This window comes from Mus caroli, chromosome 10 (assembly GCF_900094665.2).
Source record: "Mus caroli chromosome 10, CAROLI_EIJ_v1.1, whole genome shotgun sequence".
In the NCBI taxonomy this organism is placed as follows: domain Eukaryota; kingdom Metazoa; phylum Chordata; class Mammalia; order Rodentia; family Muridae; genus Mus; species Mus caroli.
Window position 1 is genome coordinate 50217488 of NC_034579.1, and position 8478 is coordinate 50225965.

Consider the following 8478-nt stretch of genomic DNA (forward strand, 5'->3'; position numbering starts at 1 on the left):
TCTTAGGATCCCATGGGGAATCCTGTGTGGGTCCTTGAGGGTGTCCAGTGACTCCACTGGCAAGGTACCCTGGTGTTCGAGTGGACGGGAAGGGACTTGTGCCCCACCTCAGGCCCTGTTGCCTGCTTCCCTAGTTAATGCAGTCTCAGGTCCCGCTCAATTGGATTGGAGCAGAAGCTGTGTTCCACTCACCAAAGGTCTTAGGATCCTGTGGGGAGTCCTGTGTGGGTCCTTGCGGGTGTCCGGAGACTCCTCTGGCAAGGCACCCCGATACTTGAGTGGACCAGAAGGGAATTGTGCCCCAGCAGAGGCTGGGTTGCCTGCTTCCCTAGTTAATGCAGTCTCAGGTTCCGCACGATTGGATTGGAGCAGATGCTGTTTTCCACTCACCAGAGGTCTTAGGATCCCGTGGTGAGTCCTGTGCGGGTCCTTGCGGGTGTCAGGAGACTCCACTCAGTTGTTTTTCTAAATATGTTTTTTTGTGGTGTTTATATTCTTTGCATTGGAACTCACATTACTTAATCTTTTAAAATATTTTTATCTAGGCATAAATATAATATGTTTGGATCAAATCCTCTATTCTTTCCTATCCTACACCACAGCACCAATTTTGCCTCCTACTTTCAAATGCGCTCTCTCTCTCTCTCTCTCTCTCTCTCTCTCTCTCTCTCTCTCTCTTATAATACCAACTGAGACTATTTAATGCTACAAGCATGGGTGTGAGGTAATTGACTGTATTGCATAGGTAGGCTCTCAGGTTCAACATTCCTAAAAAAAACCTGCTCTCTCTATCCAAAAAGACATTACTGCCAATAACTGTTCATCAGTTTTCTGTGAAACTTCATGCCCCAACCCTATCCCTACTCATGCTAGGATTTTGGCTGTTAAAGCTTGTGGTTTCACTTGCTGTAGGTTCATATGGATAACTTTACTGTCATAGCTGGCAAATACTGTTTTATTACCAAGATATATTCCCTCTGGATCTTACAATATTTCATATCTCCATGATGAACCCTGAATCTTGAAATTATAGTATTTGGTATAGACATCTCATTTAGAGCTAACAACTCCACCATCTGTTATGCTCTGTACATCCACTCCAAAAAGAAGGTTCTATGATAAGAGGTGCATTAATTTTTTTTGTATATAGATAACAATTAACTAATAGTAATAGGCTTTTCATTATGCAATGTGACTTAGCCAGTTATTGGGGGGGGAGTTAATTGTAACAGGCATGATATCCATCTTGTGGAGTGGTATTTAAATTTAATGAAAAACTTGATTGGCCACTTCCATAACATGTCTGTTGCTACTGTACCTGTGGGTACATCCTGCTAGGTCATTATTTCAGTTTACAGTGTTCACAGCTGGGTAAAGCTGTTAATAACTTTTCTCCCACAGTAGCATGTATAGAACCGACTAACATTATGAAAGTTAAGTAGTAAGAATAAAGCTTCCATGTTAGTACCCACTTGATTTTTCAATGCCCTATGACTCTGTCTTCAGTAATAGGACTTCATCATCAAGTTCTGGAGGGTAACCAAGAGCAATGGCAATAAACTGTGTTATGTGAGGATTTATGGGACCATTCAGACCAATCATTCCAAAAAAGGCAATGGACATCTTGCATAAAACTTTTTATTTGATAACTATGATGTCTTGGTGAGGCATTATACCCCATTATAGGATTAATCTATACAACTCCCTTTTGTGTGTATATGAATATATTTTAGGAAGCTTCTAGAATAGTAGGCTTCCACAATATATTTTCAAATGTCATTTTTTAAATATTAATTTTATTATTTACTGACATGTTTGTATACTCTCTATGTATATGTATATGCATATACATCAGGGTGCCTACAGAGGCCAGAAAGGTTGTTGGGCTCCTGGGAACTGAGGATAAAAGCAGTTATGGCCCACCTGGTGTGGGTGCTAGGAAATAAATATTGGTCTTGTAATAACTCAGCAAGTGTTTTTTACTACTGAGTAGCTTATCCAGCCCTCTAATTCATAATAATACTAGGCAAATAAAATATTCATCATCTGCTCAAATAAGTAAAATTATAAATTATTCCAAAAGCCAAAGATATATGTGTGTGTGTGTACATATACCAGAAGTAAGCAATAAAAGCAATTCATCATTTTTTTTTTTTTGAGACAGGGTTTCTCTGTATGGCCCTGGCTGTCCTGGAACTCACTTTGTGGACCAGGCTGGCTTCGAACTCAGAAATCCACCTGCCTCTGCCTCCCGAGTGCTGGGATTAAAGTCGTGAGCCACCACGCCCGGCACAATTCATCTTTTAATAACAACTGAGTGCTAGATTCTTTTGCCAATTGCTCCAACATGTTTCTCAGTAAGGACCAGTATATAGCAGAGAGGAGGCACTAATAAAGGACAACCATATGAAACTATTTGAATATAAGTTGAGTAATTTGAAATATAGTTAAAAGTAGAATATAATATAAATTATTCAAAATCAGATATTTATTTTTAATACTGTATAATCAGTGTACTAATACAATTTTTCAAAGACTAGAAGATGCATCTGAGGAAAACTAATGAGGATACAAATCACAACATGTATCATATTCTTTTATAACAAGGGAATAGTACACTTAAATATTACATTAATATGTTTAATGACAATCACAAATGGAATCTAGATGAGGAAGACTTTGGCCTTCTTATTGTTACAGATAATAAATATAGATGAATTTTTACATAAATTGGTGACACTGAAAAGGCAAGCAAGATAAGCAAAATAATGTACAAAACATGTTCTTTTAAAATAGAAATATGAATTAAGCTATACTGCAACTGTATATTACTCTAATAAAAATTAATTCTACAATATAAACAAAATAAATAATATAATAAATAATTAATATGATAATATAATTATAATTAATATTAATAATTATATTAATATATTAATATAATATAATAATAAATATGAATCAAAAAATTTATACACTACAGAAGCACTACAATAATCACAGAAGCAAGAAAGTTGTGGAGTTTTATTTTGGATAAAGGTAGAAAACATGAGAACTGACACTAAGTATGGACTTTTAACCTCCATATGCACACTGTAGCATATATGTACCCACATTCCTACCAAGATACATGCATTCATCACTCAATGTGCACAATGTTTGAAAGTAATTAAAATGATGTAAAATATTAACCCTGATTGTTGGTTCCAATCTACAAGCAAGTGAAATGAAGGGAGTTATAATTACATGAGAGATATGCATTTATTTCTGTTGATATAAAGTAAACTGAGACTATTACAAACAATACTACAAAATGAGAATGGAAGTCAAGTGTAATAGCTCAGGCATGATTCCAGCAATTGGGCTGCTGAAAAGGCAGGATGATTTTGAGTTCTAGCCTGGACAGGGCTATATAAGAAGACTATGACTAGACCAGTGTAAGTGATAGAACCATTCTGCTGTCTTTACCACTTTATTCTTTGCAGATGATTGCCCTTCACAATGCTTACAACTTGGGCTATATATTTTATTTTTCCTTTGGTGGTCACTATCCATAGAAGGTCTATTTTAGTTTACATTAAGAACCCAATCGCATGGAAGCTGTGCTTTGTTCACTTTCAGCTTTTTAAACATTTTTTTTTTCATTTCTCAGTAGCCTAGAATCAAATTACCTTTCCTAGCTATTCCTCGGTGCTAGAAGAGAAAACAACACGTATAATGTGAGGCACACTCAAAGCCTTATCACAGATTTGTCCTTCAGAAGTGTGCTTCCTCTGCACCTCCCAGCACCAGGAACATTGCTGTGGGCTTTCCTGCTCCAAAGATTAGCATTAGATCTAAGCTTTCGGAATAACCCAGAGTCATGCACAGCCATTTGTATTCAGAGAGCCATTTATGTCATGGTACAGAATTCTATTACTAATTATCATGCAATAAAAAATTAACAGCACAAATGGCATTCAAATGGGTGAGCCTAGTAGCAAGATGTACAAGAATTGTTGAAATTAAAAACCAGAGTCTTTTCCCTCTGCATGGTTGCTGTGCAGGTTCTGTTTAGACCTACCACACACTTTCTTATCAGGGAATATCATTTGCAATTCACTTGACTTGGGTTCCTTTGAGATCTTGTTTTCTTCACATAATGCATCTTTTTTCTCATCTCTAAATATATTGTACATACTTTATGCAACAACTGCATACCATCCTGTTTATGTAATGTAAGTGCTGTATATTAGAAGGAAAGGCTCTCTATGTGTAATGAGATTATATTATGTATCATAATATATTGTATTATGTTTGTTTTCAATGCCCACAGCAGCATATCTTCTCTCTAAGCATGGATAGGCAGGATAAAGCATAAGAATGAAGTTATATGTCCAAATAATGACAGAGACAGTTTGAGAATGCACTCTTTAGGTTCTTTTATAGGTTTTATGTTGTATCTGTTTGGTACTCATCTTTGTTGATGCATGTGGGCCTTGGAATGTTAACATTAATTGTTTTCTATACTGTTCATAACATTGTCATATATTCAGTGTTGTAATTTCAATGATTAAGAACTTTCTTATATGTCTATGGGACAGTTACCACAGATTGGTACCAAATATCATTTTCCATTCAATTCTTCTCTTTCTTATTTGTTTCTTTTGTAAAATGCCTGACTTCTCAGACTCCTTGACAACACATAAACATGTGACATAGCATATACTAACAACAAAGAAAATAATGTGTGATGTGCGACATTTCTCTACTCCTCTTCTAGCATAAAGAGTGGTTCTAAGGCCTAGAATAGTCAATGTATGATTATGAGCCATCAGCAAAAGCAAAAAGGAAACCTGCCAAGGATCATAAGGCAGAAGGCTGGAGAAAATTGAATCCCTAATGGCATGGCTGAGCTTCAACAATCCTTATCTCCCAGTACATTATGTGGCAGAAAGAAACCTTTATTTCTCTTAGAAACAGTTGGTCAGATTTTCCGTTATTTGCAGACAAAAATATTCTGGAATTCTTGCCTCCTTCTCCTTTACTTTGATGTGTAGTCCACAATTCCTGTTAATGCTGCTGCTGCTGCTGCTGTCAGAGCTCGCTGTGACTTTCTCCTTCCTCATGAGTTCACAATGCATGAATGCAAGGAATTGTTCTCGTTTTAATTTGTTAGAGTCCTTGCTAGTCTCCTTGTCTGTAATACCACACAGAACCCAGTTTCTTACATCTTGTCTCTTCAGATTATTTTTAGTAGGAAGCTCATGACTATTCCAGTAACAGATAAGACCTCTCAAGTAGCCTTTTGTCAACTCCTGTGTTCATTCTCACAAGAAATCTATTCCACTGAACTTCAGTGTTTTACATGTGACTTTTCTATCTTCATCCATTTGCAAAGGCAGCCAAATGAATGTCCTTAATCCTTTTACCACTCTGTACCTCATCCTCAGTCAGTGCTCTCATTGGATCCTTTGGGTCTTTCATGACATCAACTTTTCCTTGATGCTTCACACTGACTAACCATTGGGGTCACATCTTCTATTGGTGTCTCATATTTAGTATCGTGGTTATCATTACCACTATATTAAGAATAGTAATCATTACCATCTTTATTTTTAATTTCTATATATACAATAAAACGAATGTCACATATCAGATAACCAATAAATATTGGAAAAACTGAGTAGAGAAGTGAATTACAAGTGGAATTGATTATAACAATGCACATTTTGACTGCTACATCAACAGTGTATTTTTTCAATCACTTTTGTTAAATTCTCAAAGTAAGTTTACTCTTACTTTGTCACTCTTGTTAATATGTTATCTTCTTTTTTAAGTTTTTTAAATTTAATTTTATTTGTAGTTAATTATTTTACATTCCATAGTCCATTCCCTGCCCCTCCCCATCTACCCTCCAACTGCTTCACATCCCATACTTCCTCACCACCCAACCCAGTCTACACGGAAATGACCCCAACCCCAACCTCACCTGACCTCTAAACTCCCTGGGGCTTTCAGTCTCTTGAGGGTTAGGGGCATCATATCTGAATGAACACAGACCTGGAAGTCCTCTACTATATATGTGTTGAGGAGCCTCATATCAGCTGATGTGTACTGTCTGGTGGTTCAGTATTTGAAAGATATCAGGGGTCCAGATTAATTGATACTGCTGGTTCTCCTACAGAATTACCTTTCTCAGCTTTTTTCAGCCTTCAACAACAGGGGTCAGCAGCTTCTGTCCATTGGTTGGGTGCAAATATCTGCAACTGACTCTTTCAGCTGCTTGTTGGGTCTCTTGGAAGGCAGTCATGATAGATCCTTCTTTGTGAGTGTTCCATAGCTTCTGTAATAGTTTCAGACCTTGGGACCTCCCCTTAATCTGGATCCCACAATATGTTATCTTCTTGCAGAAGTATAGTTGACACAAGTACCGTCTACCCACGGGTCAGATGAAGCACCAAGAGGAGATGATCCTTATATATAATATGGGATTAAAATTTAAAACCCAGTCTTACAGTTTTACTACTGCATGTTTCATTGGCTACAAAAAAATTCCTTACAAAGTACTGTATGAAATGCTTTCTTAATTAATGTGTCTCAGAACATTCACTACTTGTTGAAAAAGTTGCTAAAGGTTTCATATTTAATAGAGTTATTCTTTAATAGCGCAAATATTTAGCTAGCCTTATTTTAGAAGCATTTTACCCTTGAAACTTTTAATCTTGTTGTTAGATATGCAAGCTGTAATGATTTGTCATTCAATTACATATTATTTGGGGGGCAACATAATCTATTTACCTTGAAACCCTTGGATGGTATTTCTTGCCTATATCAATGTAATATAATGTTCTATAGAGTTTGGAATTTAATTTTTTCCTTTTGTTTTGTTTTTGTTTTTGTTTGGTTTCCCTGCTATTTATAACTAGTCTTCTCAATTTTATGTTTTTTTTTATTGGATTGTTTTAAGTATTTCATTCATGCATACTATATTTATATCACATTCCTTCCCCCTTCCCTTTCCAAGGGTTTCCATGCCCCCTTCCCTACAATCTTTCTCAGACTCATGACTTCTTTTGCTATAATTATTAGTTACATATATGTACTGAATCAACTAAGTGTTGCTTTATTTACATGTATTTATGGTCATTCGGTTGTGACTGAAGAACCTATCAAGGTGCTTAGTCTTAGAGAAACTCCTGATTCTCTGTCTCTCATCAGCCATTGATTTCATGTGGTTTTTCACCTAAGGGTGAGCTTGTAAAATTCCTCCCATCATAAAGTTGTCATGTAGGTCTTGTTTGGGCAACCATATTGTTTATATTTCTAGGATTCATCATCCCAGGCATGTCTAGAACATACTGTGTAACAGTAGGCATCTTGGCCCTGTAGCTTCTACAGTCTCTGCCTTCTCTTCTGTTATGTTCCCTGGGCTATAGCTTCAGAAACTGCATTATAGCTGTATCAACTGGGGTCAATACTTCAGCCACCTAGTCTATGAATGTTGACCACATGAAGACCTAAGTAATAGCCTTGATTTGTTGCAGAAAGAAGCTTCTTTGATCACCAATGAGAACCACACTTATCTGTGGGAATATGATATGTATTTAGAATACAGCTACAAATTATATTGGTTCAAGAAAATGTCAGTAATAGGCTGTCTCCTACAGCCTGTGACTTCTCCAGTTTGGGGTAGTCAGTTAGATTTACAACAGTAAGCATGAATTCTTGTGTATTAACACTAATTAGACAACTGTCAGTTACTCCCAGGATTTAAGTGCAGTTATTGCTCTTTAGGAGATGTCTTATCAGTCTGGCCATTGTTGAAGTTTGTATGCTTTACAGTAGAGCATAGCTATTGATGGCTTTTCTTCCTTGGTAGCTTACATAGCACTTTCTGATACTAACTATGAAAACTAGTTCTCAGAGAGGAGGCTTCCATATCATCTCCACTATATTATCCCATGTCCTTTGTCTGAAGGATATGGTATCTTCACCGTCAATTCTTTCTTTTAAGTTCTGAGAGGCAACAAGGGTAATAGCAATAGCCTGTATAGATTTGAGTCTCTTGAACCCATATGACCAACAATTCAAAGAAATATTTCAAATACAGCTCCTGGGGAGAAGCATTATTTTCCACTGTGGCATAATTATTTATGTGTATACACAAATTAGGCAAGCATTTTTATGTAAGCTTATGAAATAATGTTTTCTACAGCTTTTGAACATCCTCAATGTTATTTCTCTCCTCCTCTTCCCTCTTTTCCTTTTCCTCTTTCACTCATCCTTTTTCCCCTTGTGAGCAGCTGAATCCTTAGATTTGAATATGGAAACTGAAATAACTGCAGACTCCATGAAAATGGAGCATAGATATTCAGAATTGAGAGTTCCTCTTGGAGGATTTTTACCTTTGATGAGTATGAAGTGTCCCTCCTTGTCTTTTTTGATAACTTTGGGTTGGAAGTCGATTTTATTTGATATCAGAATGGCTACTCCAGC